Genomic DNA, 19645 nt, shown 5'->3' on the forward strand with positions numbered 1-19645 from the left:
TACTACTACAATTGAGAAAAAAGAAGTGACAACTGGCCCTGTTTTTCAAATTCTAGAAAATAGTGTAACATGAGCTAGGTGAAAAAGTAAAAGGATAATGAGTTTAATTCTGGATGATTGAATTGAAAGTGAGAGTGGAACATTCTGGATCAGTCAGGATTCAACCATTGAACCAGAGGAGCGGAACCAATAGGGGAGATACATATCTCACATCTATATACCTCACCATTTATATACGTGTCTGTGTATATATACTATATGCATAGGAATCTCATAAAGATATAGACTTTATATGTATATATGGCATTGGCTTATATGATTGTCGGGGCTGGCTAGGCAAGCCTGCAGTCCACAGAGCTTGCAGGCAGGAAAAGAAGGTCACAAGCAGGCAGGAACCCCGGAGCTCCCGCTGAAGCTTGTCATCTGCACAAAGGGACGGTGGGGGGAAGGGAGAGCCTGCAGGCCTGCTTGGGGTCTCTGATCTTCAGGGAAGGTCTAGTCCTTCTTTAAAGGGCATCTACCTGAATCAGTGAGACTCCCTCCCACACTCCTGCCACTGGGATAATTTCCCTTTTGATAAACTCAAAATTAATTGATTTGGGGCTTTAATTACATCTGTGAAATTCCTTCACCGCTGTATCTAGACTACAGTTGATTGAATAGTTTGAATATCTGGGAGAAGGTCTGTGTGTATGTAACACGATGACCGCTGCCTCCCTCCTGCCTTCCAGCTCTCCTGGAGGCCTACCCTAATCAGACACAAACCAGCAAGGCAAGTCTGGGGAATGTAGCTCAGCCCGGCCAAATTCACACATCACCAAGCCATCACACTTTCCAATAAAGATGGTCTGTACATTATGAGGAAGAGACTGAAAATGAGTAGAAGATGCAGAAAGGTGATAAGCCTTTGAGTTAACAGAGAGGTGACAATTGGATTTATGAGACAGGAATTACTTATCAGGAAAGGAGAGAGAAAGAAGTAAGCATCAACTTTGGGCAATGCTCACAGTTAAGCTATGTTAGGAAGGACATAAATAGTAAAGGAGTAATGTAGCTAGTATGGTAGGGAGAGAACAGAAGGCAAGAACACGTAGCCTGTCAAATCGCTCTCCTGCTTAAAATCTCTATGGATCCCCATTGCCTAGAGAATATAAATGGTATATACTGAAACTACTATTCAAATCCCCTCACTCAATGATCCCATCGAGTTTTCTGTCTTCACCTTCAGCCACTCATCCATATTCATGCCGCGTCTGCTCGAACCATGTCAGACTACTATTTCCCAGCCACAACTTCCACGCTTGACTTCTCCTCTTGGCATGTCCTTCCTCCTCATTTCTACCTACAATCACCTACTCATTATGTATGTGTAGCCCAGCTCATATACTGCCTTCTCTGTTTTGCCTTCCTCAGTCCTCATCCCCTATCTGAATGAAAAATGAGAATTTTGTGTATTCTTCTGCTATAGCATTTATTCTATAAATACTACATTCCATGATTTTTCACTCAATTTTCAGTTTCTCAGGGATGGAGGTGTAAGTGATTCCACAAGAAGAACCCAGAGATCTGGGTTCATACCTGGCTCTGCTCCCTTCTATTAGAGTGAGTAGGGACAAGCTACTAAACTTTGGTTTAGTCCTTTCGTTAAACAGAGTCAACACTATCTACTTAATGGGATTTCTTGTGAGGATGAAATTAAATAGCTCCACAGAAGAGCCTACGCTAAGTAGACATTCAATGAGACATTGAATACAACAATGCCAGTCTCTTCCATCATGTTTCCTAAGATGATGAGGGATTTCTCAGTAGAAAGAGAATGTACTTGTCATTCTGCGTCATCTATGCTCCCCTCTAGCTCTTCCTCCCTTAATGACAACCCAGAGTGACCTCTGGAAAAGATAACCTAGGAAACCACCAAACAAATATAGGAGTGTTTAAATTTTCTTAGTAACAAAAATAGCCAGAGTGACTGGTCTTTCTCAAGACTCCTGATGCATGACTAAGAGAATTTTGAAATGTCTTTTAAGTTTTCCTACTAGGGATACTGATGTTTCCCCAGCATCCCACTGGTATCATCCAAGGAGTTATGCCTTTTCTCAGAGAATTTTTCAAACCTTCTTTATGTGGCTATCTTTGGAAATGAACTAATCTCTTTAGAGCACCGAAACTTGATACACATGGAGTTTAGTATGAGCACCATGATGATAGTGAAGACGTAGATGTTTAGATACATGTATACATAATAAGGAGTTGCTTGTTGAAAGATCAAAAGTGAGAGTGAGAGAGCAAGCAAGCTAGTGCAAGAAGAGGGGAGTGGGAGAGGAGAAAGAGAGGGACGGAGAAAGAGAGAAGGGGCTCCAGATGGTGAAGAGCTTTCTGTTGATGGAGAAGGTGGTGTAAGCTGGTGTTGGGAGCAATACTGCTTAGTAGTTAAGAACTTTGGCCTTGAGTTTATATCCCAGCTCTGCTTTTCACTACCTATATGACCTAGGCACACCTCTGAAACTTTCTAAGCTTTGATTTTCTCATCTATAAAAAGGGAATAATATTAGTACTGGCTTTACAGAGTTGCTCAGATGGGTAAATGAGATGACGGATGTTAAGTGCTTTGTATGGTGCCAAGCACAAAGTAAGCACCCATTACATGAAACTTATTATTTGTTAATAGAACTTTCTTTTGTCTTCAAAAGAAGCCATCCCAATACTGAACTAGACTCTTGCAGAGCAAAGGAAATTCCCCATTTGAAGTATCTCATTGTTGGCACTTCTGGATAATGGTTACTGCACTCAACATCCATTCCTACTCTTTTTTGTTTATCTACTTGTACCTGGAAGGCTAAAAGTGACATTTCACAGACTAGCGCACAGCTAGGTTCTGGATATGATAGAGTTTTACCAAGGAAATGGGCTTGCTCAGTATAGGGACAGCCCAAGAGAGTTCAGCCTCCTGCAGCTCTGGGGACTAGCAGGCAAAGTCAGGAGAGGAAGAACATTTTGGGAAGCTGGATGCCACATTCCAGGACCAGGTGACTGATCTGTGGATGTCAGCAGTTATGGCTGCTGCAATGATGGAAGCAGCAGCAGGAGCTCCTTCCGGATCTCAGCATTGTTATGGTGATGCTACCTCAGAGCAAGGGGACCTCTGCTTGGAGTTCCAAGGATTTGGCAGGCACCTGTTACCCTGCATGAAATCTTTTGCTTAAATACCTGGATCTGTTTCCAGTTATTTCACACTGAACCCTGAGAGATACGACATCTCTCTGAGCTTATTCAATGCCTTCACTGCTGTGGATATTGGAGACTTTAGAGAAAACGGTTCATGTTGTATTTATTGACTACTAGGTGTAGGCAAATGATGAGCATTGTGATAAAACAACAACCAAACAAACAAAAACCAAGCAACAATAAGCATCAAATGCAATCCCTCCCTTCACAAAGCCTTGCAGAAATAAGGCAAAAGACACATTAAAAGACGTGTGTTTGACTGAACCATTTGGACTCTTCATCAGCCTGTGGGGACCATCAAAAGATCTGAGTCTGCCATGTGCCACTCCTCTGAATATGATTCAACCCAAGTTTGGAGTGAGAGAGCCTATCAGACAGGGTTGGTATCAGCGTGTTTCAGATTGTCTTGCTCTTTTGTTTGGAAAACCTGTATGTTTGGATATGCGGACTCACAATATACTGTTTATTCATCCACTAGTTCATCCTTTTATTCAATAGTTATTTGCTGGACGCCTCCTAATATAAGCAGATACTGTTCTAGCTACTGGACAGAAAGGGGAAAAATCTTTGCCTATATGGATGTGACGGTATAACAGGAAGACAAAAGACCAAAAGAAATCATCAAGCAAGCAATAAATCAATAAGAGAATGTCAGAGAGTGGTAAGGGCTATGAGAAACAGCAAGCAGAGAGGGATGGAGTACAGTTTTGTTAGGGTGGACATAAAGGGCCCCCTGATAAGGTGACATTTGACCAAACATCTGTGTGAAGGGAGGTTGCAAACCCTCTGTATATTGGGGGAAAACCCCAGGCAGAGGGATTGGCAGGTGCCAAGGCCCTGACTGGGAGAGTGCTTGTCGTGGGCAAGTCAACAGAGAGGTCAGGAAGTGTGTGAGAAGGGGGAAGAGCAGTGGGTGATGAGGCTGGAGAGGAGGGAGCTAGACCATGTAGGGCCCTGCGAGCCTTGTCAAGGACCTTAGATTTTAAGAGTGATGAGAAATCATGGAGAGGAGTGACATTATCTCACTTACATTTGAGGATCATTCTGGCTTCTGAGTGGAAAAAAGACTTTAGGGAAGAAGAGTAGAGGAAGGAAATCATGTAGGAAGTTATCACAATACAGTTCTCATCAGACGGGAAATAGAGAGATTGCGTGCAGGTTGGGAAGTGTGTTCAGGAGCAGCACGTGTAATGGAGTGAGGGAGGCAGGACTGATCAGAGGAGAATTTGAACTGTGATTCCCTTGCAACAAACGCCTCAGCCAATCCCACAAGCAGTAGGGGTAGGCCTTCAGAGCCTCTGTAACCCCTCGTCAGACAATCACTAATTGTTGGCTGCCCCTGCAGAATGTCATCTTGAGTGAGGCAGCTCCCTTTGATAAAGTCAGTTCCATCTCTTTTTCTGTGGAAAAGTCTGGTCTCATGGCTACCACTGAAACCCACCTTCCTACCCATTCTAGATTCTCCACACTTGGCTCCTACTAGTAGCTTATGTAGTGGAGTGACCCACACCCTCATCCCTAAGAGGTCTGAGCCCTGGTCATGCCGCCGTTGCCCATTTACTGTCAAAATGGGCAGAGGAGAATCAAGAGACAGCCTGTGGATCCTGTAGGTACCACTTGTATTCTTCCCTGACGCCACTGTCCTAGAGCAGCCGTACCTCCTCCTAGTAATCAGGTCCATTTATCTCGACTTGGGTGGTGAGTCCTTTCCTTGCCTGCTGGTCTCTTGGCCAAGGAGCCCAAAGTGACTGAGTAGCAGCTGTACCTTAAGGTTTAATAAAACCCTTGCAGTGTTCCCTGGTGGAAATGTTCCTTCTCTGGGAAAGATGACCTCCAGATCCACAAAACCTAGAGCTGTAATGATGGAAAGCATAAATTCCCCAGGTGGCACACTGAGAGCGAAGAGAAGCAGAGTTACTCTTACTCTGACTATGTATTTCCCAAATTGATGTATTTTCCTTTTTGGTAAGAAGTTATATAATGACCACTTTTTAAGGTATATACTTCTTCCTCATCTCCAAGCTGGCACCAGAGTTGCACCTTCGCAAGGACAGCCCACAGTTCGCTCAAGCCAGAAGTCTCTGTGTACTGTGGCACATGGTCCATCTGGTGGCTCTCATGGTCACAAGTGTAGCAATTTGCAATGCTGGGATTGAATCCAATTCAGCCCAGCAATAAAACACATTGCACTGTCATTTTCTCACTGTTGAACCTCTGATGCTGTAAGGTGGATGCCCTAATCTGATGCTATGTGGTACTGGATCCCGTGTTGGTGGATCAAACTCTTTCTAAGCTTTTGAATAGCGGTACTGCCTGAGGCCCTGCAGGCAGGAAAGGCAAACCTAGAATAGGAGTTAATTCCAGTCAGTGAGTTATACCCATTTCTGGATAGAAGGGGATCAATGTAATTAACCTGCCAACATGTGACTGATTTGTCTTGTCAAGGGATGGTGCCATATTAGGGACTCAGGTTTGGTCTTTATTGCTGGCAGACTGGCAATTCAGTGGCAGCAACAGGCAAATCAGCCTTGATGAAGGGAATCCTTTATTGTTGGGCCCAAGCGTAGCCTCCATTCTTGTGACCATGGCTATTCCACTAATGGACTCATTGTGCCAACTTTGGGATGGTCAATGATGGGATGGCTAATATCCTCTGCCCAGTACTTCCCTGGAACTAACGTGGAATACACACTTTGGTCCTAAAGGGAGCTATCTGGGCAGTACAAAACAGCATCAACTATATCAGGTAAGAGATAATAATGGCTCAATGAATTGCACATTGAGTATGAGAGAAAGAGAGAAGTCAAAGGACAACCCCTAGATTTTTCACCTAATCATCATGGTGAATAGTGGAACCACTTGTGAGATGCAAAGACTAGGGGAAGTACAAGTTTGGAAATGGGTAAAAGGACAGAATCTCAAGAATTTATTTTAGGACATGTTAAATTTAAGATGCCTATTAGTCATCCACATGAAGCTGTTGAGTAGGCAGATGGATGAATAAGTTCGGATTTTAGGGAGGAGGTGTGGGTTGGAGAAATAAATGGGGAATTTATCCACTTGAAGTCTAAAAGTCAGCAATTAAGATGGTTCATGGCAATTTTCTTCAAAATAGAGCATTGTTTTCATTTTCAAGAATAAAGAAAAAACCCTCAAGGTGACAAGACAAATGCAAGACAAAATCCTAACTGATTTTGCTAACAATGGTTTAATTAAGTGAACTAGATTAGAGATCTGCAAAGAGCATTTACTAAATCAGCATTTGTCAATCACTTTTCTCTGTGACTTTAGGTTACAACAACCGTATTTAAGCCTCAGTTGCTTTCACAAAATACCACTAGCAATAATGACAACTTCTGTTTAGCGAGCATTTACCATGTGCTAGGTCTATACTAAATAGTTTACACAGATCTCTTCATTTTGATAGTCTTTTAAAGTAGGTTTGATTATTTTTCTCATGAGAGAACTGAGACTTCGGAAGGGCACACGTATAGTGCTTAGCTGGGCTGGCATTGAATCCAGTTCAGCCCAATAATAAAGCACATTTCACAGTCATTTCACCATTTTTCTGGAGGAGATAACATCTCAATGACCGCTGTGTTCATGGACCGTCCTCTTCTCCCAACCTCGAAGAGTTGAGACTGGTTGATTTTGAGCCTCTGTACAGCTATTTGTCAGGATAACATAGTACAACCATGCTCACCAGAGAGTAACACAAAGTTGTTTGGCCTTTTCAAAATTCACATCAGTCTAACTTGATCCAAACAAGTGAACTTCTCTATACCAGAAACCCCGTACCTTGCTCACTTGGCACAGAGAGACCTCCTGGAGCTGATGACTGGGTTAGCGCCATCACAGGAGGGAGAGAAGGACTTTTGCTCCCCCCTGAAGTGAGTCAGTCAGCTGCATGATTTCAGAGGCTGAGATTCAGTACGCACTGAATTACCTACTCTGTTTACTGAATAACTAAGCAGGACAAGAATGTGGGTAAAAGATCTCTCTGGTAACATTCTGCTGCCGTGCTCTTGTCTCTTCAGCTGTGACTCGCAGTTGAGAGAGGGCAGGTGGCTCTTCCTGGACTGAAGTGGGGCCCAATCTCCCGCCGTTCTCCGTCTGCTCGCCCAGGGAGGGGCATGTGACTGCACATGACTGAAGCGCACGCTCCCCTGGTCTACTTGTTTCCTAGAATATCTTGCTCTGTATGAAATAAACCTACTGACCTTACAATTTTTAATTTAATATTTTTCTTTCCCAAGAGTAACTCTTGGTAATTCCCAAAACTAATTGCTTATCAGAATAACTGGGAACATTTAAATAATAAAATTCCATGGGCTCTAATCCAAGAGTTTCTGATTCACTAAGCCTGATGAAAAGCCCCGGGAATATGTACTTTTTTTAGGTAAACTTTTTGTTAAAGCATAAGACACATAGAAGTTCACAAAATCACATGTGTATGGTTCAAATAATTGTCACAAACTCTACACACTCGTGTAACCAGCATCTCCCAGAACACGAGATAGAACATGACTAGCTCTTTGCCCGCCCCATCCCAGGCATTATCCTCCCCAAGCTGACCATAGTACTGACTTCCAACCCCATAGATTAGCTCTGCGTGTTTGTGAACTTTATATGAATGAGTTCATGCAGTCAATATTGTCTCCGGTTTCTTTTCGCTCAACATCTTGTTTGTGAGACTCATGTCTTGTTTCCTGTGGCAATGGTTTGTTCATTCTCAGTTCTTTATAGTATTCTATAGTATGAGTATGATATTTTATTAATCCATTTTACTGTTGCTGACATTTTTTTCACTTTTGTCTGGTATGGATAGTATTACTATGAATACTCTTGAGCATGCCTTTTGGTGAAAATATGTATGCATTTCTGTTGGGTCTATTATACCTTACAGTGGAATTGAAATTGCTGGGTTGGGTGGTGTGCATTTGCTCAGTTTTAGCAGACACAGCCAAACAGTTTTCACCAGTTTATACTCCCAGCAATAAACAAGAGTCTGATTGGTCCACATCCTTGCCAAGACTTGATGAGTCTTTTAATTTTAGCTATTTGGCAAGTATTAGTGGTAGCTCATTATGATTTTAATTTAAATTTCCCTCATAAATGTTGAGAACCTTTTCATAGTTTTGGTCATTTGGGTATCCTTCCTTTGTAAAGATGCTCATGAAATCTTTTGCTTATTTTTCTATTGGTTGTCTCTCTTCTTACTGATTTAGATAAATTCTTTGATTATACATGCATTGAAAATATCTTCTTCCACTCTGCAACTTATCTTTTTACTCGCTAATAGTGACTTTTGATTAACAGAGTTCTTAATTAATTAATTAATTAATTAATTTTTTTGGTGAGGAAGATTGGCCCTGCACTAACATCTGTTGCCAATCTTCCTCTTTTTGCTTAAGGAAGATTGTCACTGAGCTAACATCTGTGTCAATCTTCCTCTATTTTTTGTATGTGGGACACCACCACAGCATGGTTTGATGAGAAGTGTGTAGGTCTGTGCCTGGGATCCAAAGCTGTAAACCCCAGGCTGCTGAAGTGGAGCATGTGAACTCAGCCACTACACCACTGGGCCAGTCCCAGAAGTTCTTAATTTTTATCTTGTCCAACTTACCTATTTTAATTTTATATTTAATGCTTTCAATTTCCCATTTTGGAAATATTTGCCTATCTCAAGGTTATGTTTTCTTCAGAATCCATGTTTTTTAAAAGCTCCATGATTCTGATGCATTACAAGTTTTAAGAAATTCCAATGTTGAGTATTTGAAATCTATTAAATAATGTTACATACCAGAGGAAGTGTCTCCGGCCTGAGTTAATGATAGTGAGGTTTGGTCCTGGGTCAAGAATGTCTTCCCTAAAGCACTAAATCAAGGGAGGGGATTTAAGAACCAAAGCCCCATATCAAGCCCATATCAAGGATGGATGGGGTAGCTATGGAGTCAGTGAAAGATAAGGAGGGTCAGATTGCTGTGTCAGTATCCAAATCTGAGGAAGCAGAACTGAGCAGCTTCCAAGTTTTGGGGTCACAGGCTGGAAGGGGACAGTGCTGGTGGAGCAGAGCCCCAGTAAGAGAAGAACTCGGGCCTGAAAGACTAGGCCATGCCTGGGCACATCCTCCACGTCACCACGGTGGATCATGGGCACCCACTCTGTGTCCTCCTGCCTGCTTTGAAGTGATTTTAGATCCACTGCTGACCTGCACTCTTATCACGTTTTAGAAAGTGATTCTATCGTTCTATTGAGGATAAACCCTTGGCTAGATTTCAGTAGGCTAGGCTAGTAAAATATGTTATAGCTTGGGAACGAAAAAACAAAAACCAGTTTTCCAGCCCAGCTAGATCATTTACATTTTTCAATAAATTCTTAATTTGATCCATTTTAAAACAAGTTATATGACCTTTGGAGCTGCTAAGACCTCAGACTCTATAGTTAGACTTGTGTGGTTCAAATTCTTGCCTGTGATCTTGGGCAAATTGCTTTATCTCTCTGTGTTTTAGTTCTCTCATTGATTAATTAGAGATAATAGTACGATTTCTTAGGATTTCCATGAGATTTAATGAGTTAACACATGTAAAGTACTTGTAGTTTCTGGCACATAGGAAGTACTCAATAAATCTTAGATACTATGATCCTATGCTACCTGATTAATAACATCTGCGATATATTTTAAGTTCCTTATAACTAAGAATTATATCAATACACAATTCAATTATTACATTTCAGGGCAATATAAGCCATAAATTTAGGATTTCTCAAATATTACTCACATATTTCGGAATAATTTAGTCTCCACTCCTTATTCGCTATTTGACCCCAGAGATCTACAAGTATTATCCTCTGACCATTCTCTAACTTTCAGGCCTCTTAAGCCAGAACCTAAGAGAAGTCATTATCAGGGGAAACCCTTCTTAACTACACATGAGAATGAAATGCTCCTTACTAGCATTAAAGAACAGTCGTTGTATCCTTGTCCTTCAGGTAACCAGTGAGCCAGCTCTACATTTTGGCAAAGGAGGACACTAAGTTCTAGGAAATAAGTTCTGATTTCACAGATACCAGGAGGGCCCGCCACACAAAACCACAACTACTCCCCCTAATGGCTGGTGCCTAGAATTCCATCCATAGACCTTTGAAAATCCCATTAGGTTATCACTATTTTCCTAAGAACATGAATAGAGTCAGTCCTTATCATTCTCCTGTATTTTATGAAAGCACTTTTCCCAAGGGGTAGAGAAGAAAGCCTTAGGATATAATCTCAAAATGAATGTTGAAGGGATACCAGAAATTTGGAGGTAAAATACAGGATGGAAGCTATATGGAAGGCTAGCTTTACTTGATTTCATAATTCTATGTGAATCTAAGACTGGTTACCTATATACGTTGACAGTAGTCATCTGCTCACTCTAACATAATATCTGGAATTGACAAATGATCATATTCTGGATTGCAAAGCCATTGTTTTTCAAACTGAAGAATTGTTTGGGCTTCTTTCATGACCTGTTGTACCATCTGGTGAGCAGTAACGAGCTAGCCCTACTTTACTGATTCTAACAATTGAATTTAGAAAATGGTCAGAAAAGCCTTAGTTATCTCTGGCTAATTTGGATCTGACTATAAACCATATGAAATATTTCAGTTTTCAAAGGGAAATTCTTTTAGGAGAATGCTAGGCAAAATGACTACAGAGGTTGAAAGAATGGCTTCCGCTATAGTCAGTGAAGTGGCCTTACTTGGAATGGCGGTCACAGCAAAATCATTCATAGCACTCAGAAGTCATCAGCAGAGCTCACTCTTGGCAAGCCTGAAGTATTCTCTGCCTCAGAGAATTACTTTCTAATTAAGAAAAACATGATATGTTAGAAACAAATGTTGTTGGCTCCAACCAAGTGTATAATTGATTGAAAAGTTCGGTCTCAGTGTAACTGCAGAGAAGCAGAGTCTGTGAGACTGTTGCTGGGAATATGTGAGTGGGTGGGGGCCTGATTTTCCCCTCATTGTGGGATTTGGGAGTTAGATTACACGCCCTGTCTTTGGAAATTAAGAACTCCTCGTATTTAAGGATAATAAAGGGAAGGCACTTCCAGGAACGGAAGAGTATGTAGGCTAATTGTATCAATATGGCCTATTGCTCTGAGGGCATTGGCTGCCGTGGCCATTTGATATGACTAAGACGTTAAAATAGCAGATGAACGTTTACTAGATGGAAAAAGTTTATCCTGATGGCCAGTTCCACTCTCTTGGTTGGAAAAAATGTTGGCTTCTTTCACTGGGGTATTCACAAGACGGAAAGTAAAATGGGCTCTGTGAAGTGGGTGTGGGGGGGCGGGCGGTGAGGAGGAAAAACAGTCAAATCAAAGAAGCCAAAGTCAGAAAGGGTCATGTGAGGAAGTGGAAGAGTTGAATGCCCTTGAAAAGATGGATGGAGGAGTTTTTCTCAGCCATTTCGTGGTGTGCGGTGCTGCCACGGAACTGCGAGAAGTTGTCAGACAGCGCTCGGGTCGCCGGCTGTCTCTGAGTGCCAAATCTCAGGGTGTTACCCAGTTATTCTCTTGGTTTGTCTAAACATGGCAAGAGTCCCTGGGAAACATTGGAGGCCACATTATTTAGCCATTTGAACTGCGAGTCCAAAATACATTTTTAGCCATTACAGTAGCATATTGTATTTGCAGAGCAAAGACGAATCACCAAATGAGGGGATGTCTGATGCTTGTGGCATCATTCTGGCACATGAATGGACTTTTCTCTCAGTTGTGAGGGTTGTGGAGCCCTGGTCTGTGCTCCAGCTTTCTGCGGCTCTGCCATGCTCTCTGTAGCATTACATAGCTGTATTGTGCCCTTGGAACTCTTCCCTGAATGTAATCTGGGGCGTGGCCCAGGGACAAAGGCAGAGTCATGCTCATTCTTGCTTCTGCTGTTCCACTGACTGTGATAATCTCCATGCTTCTTTCCCTATGTATTCCCAGCTCATTCAGTTGAACTCATTTCATTTCAACAAGTAAGCATTGACTGACTAGCAGGTGCCCAACCCTGGTCATAAGAATGATCTGTAGTAACTTACAGACTAGTAAATCTCAAGTTTCTTGTCTACTCACCACATGGATCTTTTCTTCAGACTTCCTGGGTTTGGTTCCTGTCTCTGTCACTCAATAGCTGTGTGACATTGGGCAAGTTCCCTAACCTTTCTGTGCCTCACTTTCTTCATTTTACCATTATTATGACGATTAAATGAACTAATACGTGTTCAGGACTTAGAATAAACCTTGTTGTATAGTAAGTGATGCATAAATATTACCTATTATTATCATTATCATCTTTGTTTTATTGCCCAGTAAGAAGGCCCTGTTTTATATTGGATATCTTTTATTGCCTGTTTTTACTTTATTTACCACATGCATTTTATCATATGTTGCTTTTATCCTTCATCGTCCCAGGTATGATATCTTAAAACAGCGGCTGGATGTCATGCGCTTTGGGGAAAAGAATTGCACGTTTTACTCTGTCTATCCTACGCACTACCTAACAGCACTAGACACATAAGGGTACTCCAAAAAGCACTGGTTCATTGGATCAAGTATTAGTGAAAAGTAAGACCTCTTCTTAGTTATAACTTACGTTGGAATTTCCTCAGCAGAATGACCCCTGGACGTTATAGCTGCCTCCATATCTTTCTCTAATAATCTCAGTCCTTCCTTTCCTTTTCTTTCATGGCCAATTTAATCAGACCATCCACGTAGCTGCCATTTATCTTTCCAGGCACATATTCCACTACGTGACTGCCCCAGCTCTCACTCTTGGGAGACCCTGTAAGAATAACGTAGATTTCATGCAGCACTTGGAGTTATGAAAGTGTTAGAAGCACATGGAAAACTGGTCTGGGAGTTTAAGAAATTTGACCAGAGTCATGAGTAAATAAGGGCTAGGCCCAGGACTCAGCCAGGTCCTTGCAGGTCAAGCTCCCTTTCTTCCATGCTGGGCTGTTTCTTACGCAGTTAAAAAACCGAGACTGAAATAAGTAGGACATGGCAGGATCACGTGTCTGCAAAATGAAATTAAGCTCCAGATACTCATCTCTTAAAGTGAGCCCTGCCCAGAATACAGTTTCTCTGCAATCCTGATCAGCCCCAGGAAAAATTGTTTAGGCATCTAGTGAAGTGTCTCTTCCCACAGGAGATCAGAAAGAATAATTTCTGAATCGGGACTGACAGGAAGAGGCCTTTGCCTTCTCTGGGGTCTGGAGGCAGGAGAATTATTGCTGAGAAAGGGATTCTTCCCTCATCAGTGGAGGTATGAGCATCACGGATGACATGTTGCCCACTCTCTGGTCTGGCGTATCTGGGCATCTCTGTCTTAAAGAAAAGAGCCATTCCTCTGGCGTGAATATCCATAGCTGCAGCACACGGAGGGTGGAGGAGACCTGACCAGAAACCATATCCATGTTTACAAATGGCGCCATGGATCCATAGCTGTGCTGGACACAGTTCATGCACCTCCTGCCTCCCTGTCCTCCAGCTGTACAATGGCCCCAGCCCACTCCATGGCAAAGAGGAACACTGCTCCTGCATGCTCATCAAACTGCCCTTGTGGGCTTTGACTTCCTTAGCTACTTCCTAGAGAGCCCAGAGACACCTCGGGAATGTGCCAGCATTCCATGAAGCTGACATTGACCGACGGATGGCAGGGAATGGAATAGCCTCTTCTCTCTTCTGCCTCCTGGGCAGTCTGTTCTCAGATAGTCTCTCTGATGGCGACCTGCACAATGAACCAGTCAGCTATGCTTGCCACCGGGCAGTGCCCAGCTGGCATATGCACATCCACACCTTCACTCTTCTTTTTTCTGTCCTGCATTCCTTGTTTCTCCCTCGATAAAGGGGCAGCAGATGAGTTTTTGCTTTAGCCTCTGTTTCTAGGAATCTGAGCTAAGATAAGTGCAGAGGCAGGAGACAAGTTCAGATACTGAAGTCTAATGTTCGACCCCATTCACTTCAGCCCAGTCTGGCTTCCACCCCGATCACATCATTGATGGTCTTCATGTCACAAAATCATCATCTTCTTTGATTTTTTTTTTTTTTTAGGAAGATTAGCCCTGAGCTAACATCTGCTGCCAATCCTTCTCTTTTTGCTGAGGAAGACTGGCCCTCAGCTAACATCTGTGCCCATCTTCCTCTACTTTATATGTGGGACGCCTACCACAGCATGGCGTGCCAGCAGTGCCGGGTCCGCACCTGGGATCCGAACCAGCAAACCCCGGGCGGCCGAAGCGGAATTTGTGAACTTGCTGCGCCACTGGGCCGGCCCATCTTCTTTGATTTTCATGCATACTACAGGAACTGTCTAAGCACAAACAGTTGGCCTCTAGTCCTTTTTAAAGCCATCTGCTTGAAAACTGTACCTGCAGGGACACGGAATGCTCTGCCACTTGAATCAACTTATTACATCTTTGAACACTTCTAATTGTTATTATTTTGTTTTAAATGTTTTTCTTTTTGGTGAAGAAGATTGGTCCTGAGCTAACATCTATTGTTAATCTTTCTTTTTTTTTTTTTCGTTTCAGGAAGATTGTCACTGAGCTAACATCCGTACCAATCTTCCTCTATCTTGTATGTGGAAAGCCACCAGAGTGTGGCTTGATGGGCGGTGTGTAGGTCCATGCCTGGGATCCAAACCTACAAACCCTGGGCTCCTGAAGTGGAGCGTGCAAACCCAACCACTATGCAACCAGGCCAGCCCCTGATTTAAAATTTTTATATCAAGCCAGAATTTATCCTCAACTCTGGAACTCCTGTCCATTAGTTTCCTCTTGCCCTCCAGAGTCACAGCAAATAATTCTTTAACTCTGTGAAGTCAGCTAGCTGTCCTGACCTCATCAGAATTCTGGTCTCCAAAAAATAATTCCCAATTCCTGCAACTGTTCCTCATGTATTATTTTTTGGAGCACTCTCAAAATTTTATTCTTGGTTTTCTTGTCACAAAACAGTTTTTCAAGGAGTCAAAACTTGTGTGACTCAAAGCCGAACAAAATCATGGGGCCTCCTGAAAGGAACAGAAGGAAAACTACACCAAGATACCTTTTTGTTTTTGCAGGAGAAACTCTCCTTAATTGGCAGCATATGTGAACTTACGTGTGGGTTGCAAGGTGGGGGCAGGGAGTCCAGAGGGCAGTCGCCTGTCCTGGATCCTTGGTTTAGATTTGGGAGAGCAGGCTGACTGCATAGTCTGTAACATAAGTTCTTCCCACGAGGAAATTATGTGTGAATCTGGCGCTTAGAAAGTAGCAAGCACTCCAGTTCAATCTCAAGAACTGACGGTTTTAGAAATCAAAGCAGGAGGTTGACGTGAACGGGGAAGAGATTAGGGCATGTGCTGCTTAAACCACTGTGAGTTAATCTGGGTAGTAGGAAAAGCATCCTTTCTTCTATGGTAAGAGGATAAGAAATAATGTGTTTTCGTGCTGAACGAAGGAAAAATGTTGAGTAATTCTTCCCTATTCTTGGCCGTGGCGATGGGGGAACTCGGGGCACAGCAGATACAGAGGGTCATAAGCTGGAAATCACTGCTTGACCCTCAATGCTTAGACACCAGCCAGTCGGGAAAATTCTACTCCATTTCACCGCACTGAGCCAGATCTCTGAGCCCTCAGCCCGCGAGGAGATGGATAAACACAGTGGAGGTGAAGGAGCCTTCTCTCTCAGCACGAGATGCTTCCTTGATGAGTCGTCAGCGGGTCTGGTTTTTATTTAACTGCCTCCTGCCATCATAGCATATTAGAAATAAATTACACCGACAACCCATGTGGAGGCAACATCCCTCCCAATCGATGAGACTTGTCAGTTTGGTGTTTTGTATTTTGAACGAAGGTCTTTAATAGTTACAACATCGGCTGCAATTGTCAAAAAAAAAAAAAATGTAAGCGCCCACCGACTAAATTTGATGGTGGAAAGATATTATATAACCGTAAATATAGGGGAGAAGAGATATATTAAAAGTCTCCAATTCATAGTTTACTGTCTGATGGTCTTATAAGAAATATCTCCCAAGGTTTCTGGAATAAGTGTGAGATCTTTCTCCATGATTCCTGCAGAATGATTCCGTGATTCTTAGGAGCGTTGTCAAAAGTTTAACAGTGCGGGCTGGGGCCGGCCTAGTGGCGCAGTGGTTAAGTGCACACATTCTGCTTCGGCAGCCTGGGGTTCACCAGTTCGGACACTGCTTGTCAAGCCATGCTGTGGCAAGCATCCCACATATAAAGTAGAGGAAGATGGGCATGGATATTAGCTCAGGGCCAGTCTCCCTCACACACACACACACACAAAGTACTTTTGATTATAGCAGAAATCAGCTTTTCTGTATTTATGACTTTTGGGACTAATTCTTCTATTTGGAGCTGTGCAAAAACAGTCTGGTTCTAATTCCAAAAAGTGAGAAAATATGTAAAGATAGTCCTAAGGCAGTAACTCCCTTCCTGTCATCTCTTCCATTCCCTTCCTGCTTCCTCCCCCTGCATACACACACACAAACACTCACTCTCTCTGTCCACCCTCTCTCTCCCTCTCTCAAACAATTATCTACTGTTTTCTCTAGGCAAAATAAGCTCAATTATTAAATGCATTTCTCATATGACATGATGAACCATGTGTAGCTCACCATTCTGGTTGCTCACTCCAGAAATGCTTGAGAAAGCCTTGTTGCTCCAGCCAATTTAGCAAAGAAGGTAAGCGTGAGAGAGAAGGATTAGGGGTCTCAAGTTTGTAGAATGACAGATTCTTCAAATATTTGACTCAGTTCAAGTTTCAGGGCCCCTCCACCCTTGGCCTGACCCACCTATAAATCACGAGTCACACCCAGATCCGTGCTAGCTCTCCTGCTTTATGCTGACCTGCTATTATGTTGGGCACTCGTGGCTTCCCCTGCCATGATTTTGTTCCCCACCCTGGATTTTCAATACCTGGCAGTCATTCTTCCTCTGTAGACAGTTGGGTTCAGTTCCATTCTTCCTGTAGATACCATGATGATCTGGAATAGGAACTTTCTTCCTCAGTTCCAGGACTACAGAACAGAATGTACATCCTAGGCACTGAGCCAGCAAACAGCTGCTGGTCCCACTATGGGGAAATATTCGGCGGGGGTCGGGGGTGGTAAGGGAAGGATGTAGATAAGGATGGAAAAACTGCTCTATACTGGCCATGTACTGGTTTTACAGAGATTTATTTCAGAAAACATTGGGTCTCTGATCATCTTGTAATTAATTCTTACATAAAAAAAGCAGTGTGATGTCATGAGAAGTGCTGAATTGGAAAGTAAAAAACTGTTAATGAAACTTCTAAGTTATCTTCCCTCCGGGCTTCCTTTTCCTCATCTGTAGATAAGGACAGAGGCACAGACTGCGAGCTCTGTGAGGACATCGTGGTGCTAAGGCCGTGTGAGTCTAAGGTTTTAACACGTCGGGATTGTGGGATAATAAGGTAAATTGGAAGAAAATCTCCAGGACTGAAGCAGTTAAGTAGTAATTCCACATTAAAAAGCATTTGTTGAATATTTAACATTAAGTGGGAATTAGCTGTTAATCTTTAGCCAGGCTGGTTTCAATATTTGACATTTAAATTAAATAATCATACCACATTTAATAATAAAGTCACTGCATGTTAAACAAATACTACTTGGTTATTGAAACCATATGTTACTCTAACCACATTGTGAGGGATTCGCATGTTTTCAATCACCATCTGATCTTTATTTCATCTCGAGCACAATGCATGTACTGTACCATGAGAAGTGGAGAGGCTATTTATGTCTACCCCAAATGATTATTTTAAAATAAATGTATTGGGTTTGACTTTCCTACTGATCCACCTCCCTAATGATCCATTTACCCGTGTGTCAGTGCTGTCAGGGAAGGAGTTATGCTTGTAACAGCCTGTCTCCCTGAGTTCTTACCACGTTGTACCTGAATTGCCCCATTTGAACAGTGATTACTACTATTGCCAATCAATGCTTTACTTTGCCCATGTGATGCCAAGAGTCTTTATTGAATTGAGTGGCAGGAATGCAAACGCTTCTATTTCTGATGCCTCTCTGGGATCATAAAAGACATCGATCGCCTTAAATGTAATGGTCCCATTTCCACCCTTCTCTCACTCTGACAAAATTGGCAGCCACCAGATATGATACTATGAGTGAGTCCTAACTGCTTCATTATATTCTGTTTCTCAAGTATTGGTCATTTGTATTTTTAGTCTGAATGTGTTGACAGGGTCTTTGCAGCCCTTGTTTATGCCAAAGGTGCACGAGTTATGCCCACAGCCTCTGGAGTGAAGGACGGGAGAGAAGGGGGCAGGAACAGGTGACAAGAACAATTATGTGTTAAGATATTTTAGTGTGTTTCTAGCCTCATTCTGAAGGGGAACCTGTTGGAGAAGGCTGCACGTTTGTAAGAATCAGTTGTCTTGTTGAAGTGCTACACAAAGGCATATTTTTAAGTCTGCTAATCATTACAGTTCTGTGAAGCTCATGAGATCAATGGATGAATGTACATTTTACGTTGTGTTTGACATTAGCAATCACACACACTCGAAAAAAATCTATGGAAGGTGTTTTAGAGATTATCTAGTCGATACTTGCATTTTAAAAGATAACCAATACTTCAGAACATTTAAAACTTTTCCCCCTGCAGCTGGCCCCGTAGCCAAGTGGTTAAGCTCACGTGTTCCCCTTTGACAGCCCAGGGTTTCACTGGTTCAGATCCTGGGCACGGACCTAGCACTGCTCATCAAACCATGCTGAGGTGGCGTCCCACATAGTACAACCGGAAGGACCTACGACTAGAATATACAACTATGTACTGGGGGGCTTTGGGGAGAAGAAGAAGAAGGAGAAGAAGAAAAGAAAAGAAGATTGGCAACAGATGTTAGCTCAGGTGTCAACGAGATCTTTGGCACCAATCTTTAAAAAAAAGAAAGAAAATCTTCAATTAAAAAAATTTAAAAAAAATATTTTGCCTCCAAATCAAATAGCTAGTTAGTGGTGGAGTTTGCACCCAAATCCAGGACAGATAGTTCAATCCTTATACCACATTATATGGCTTTCAAATTCTGCTTGTCTCTTAAATACAGGTGCTTTTCTTTGATATCTTCTTATTTTTAATCAGCAAGGTGGAAGGAGTTAGAAGTCCTGGTCTGCCTGTTCTGCTCCCACTTGAGCTATGAACACTTTTTTCTATTTTCTAGTTGTTTCCTGTTCTACCCTGTCTTTGAGATCAGCTATCTGATTATGAGAATTTGGACAGAGAGACAGAAATGTCAACATTGACCAAGGATTGGTTCTTCCCAGTATCTTAATTTCTGAATCTCCTTTCTCTTTCAAGAGACCACGTCCTTTGCTTCCTAGTTTTCCACTGTGGCCTGAATGTGTC

Source organism: Equus caballus, chromosome 1 (genome assembly GCF_041296265.1).
Source record: "Equus caballus isolate H_3958 breed thoroughbred chromosome 1, TB-T2T, whole genome shotgun sequence".
Classification (NCBI taxonomy): Eukaryota; Metazoa; Chordata; class Mammalia; order Perissodactyla; family Equidae; genus Equus; species Equus caballus.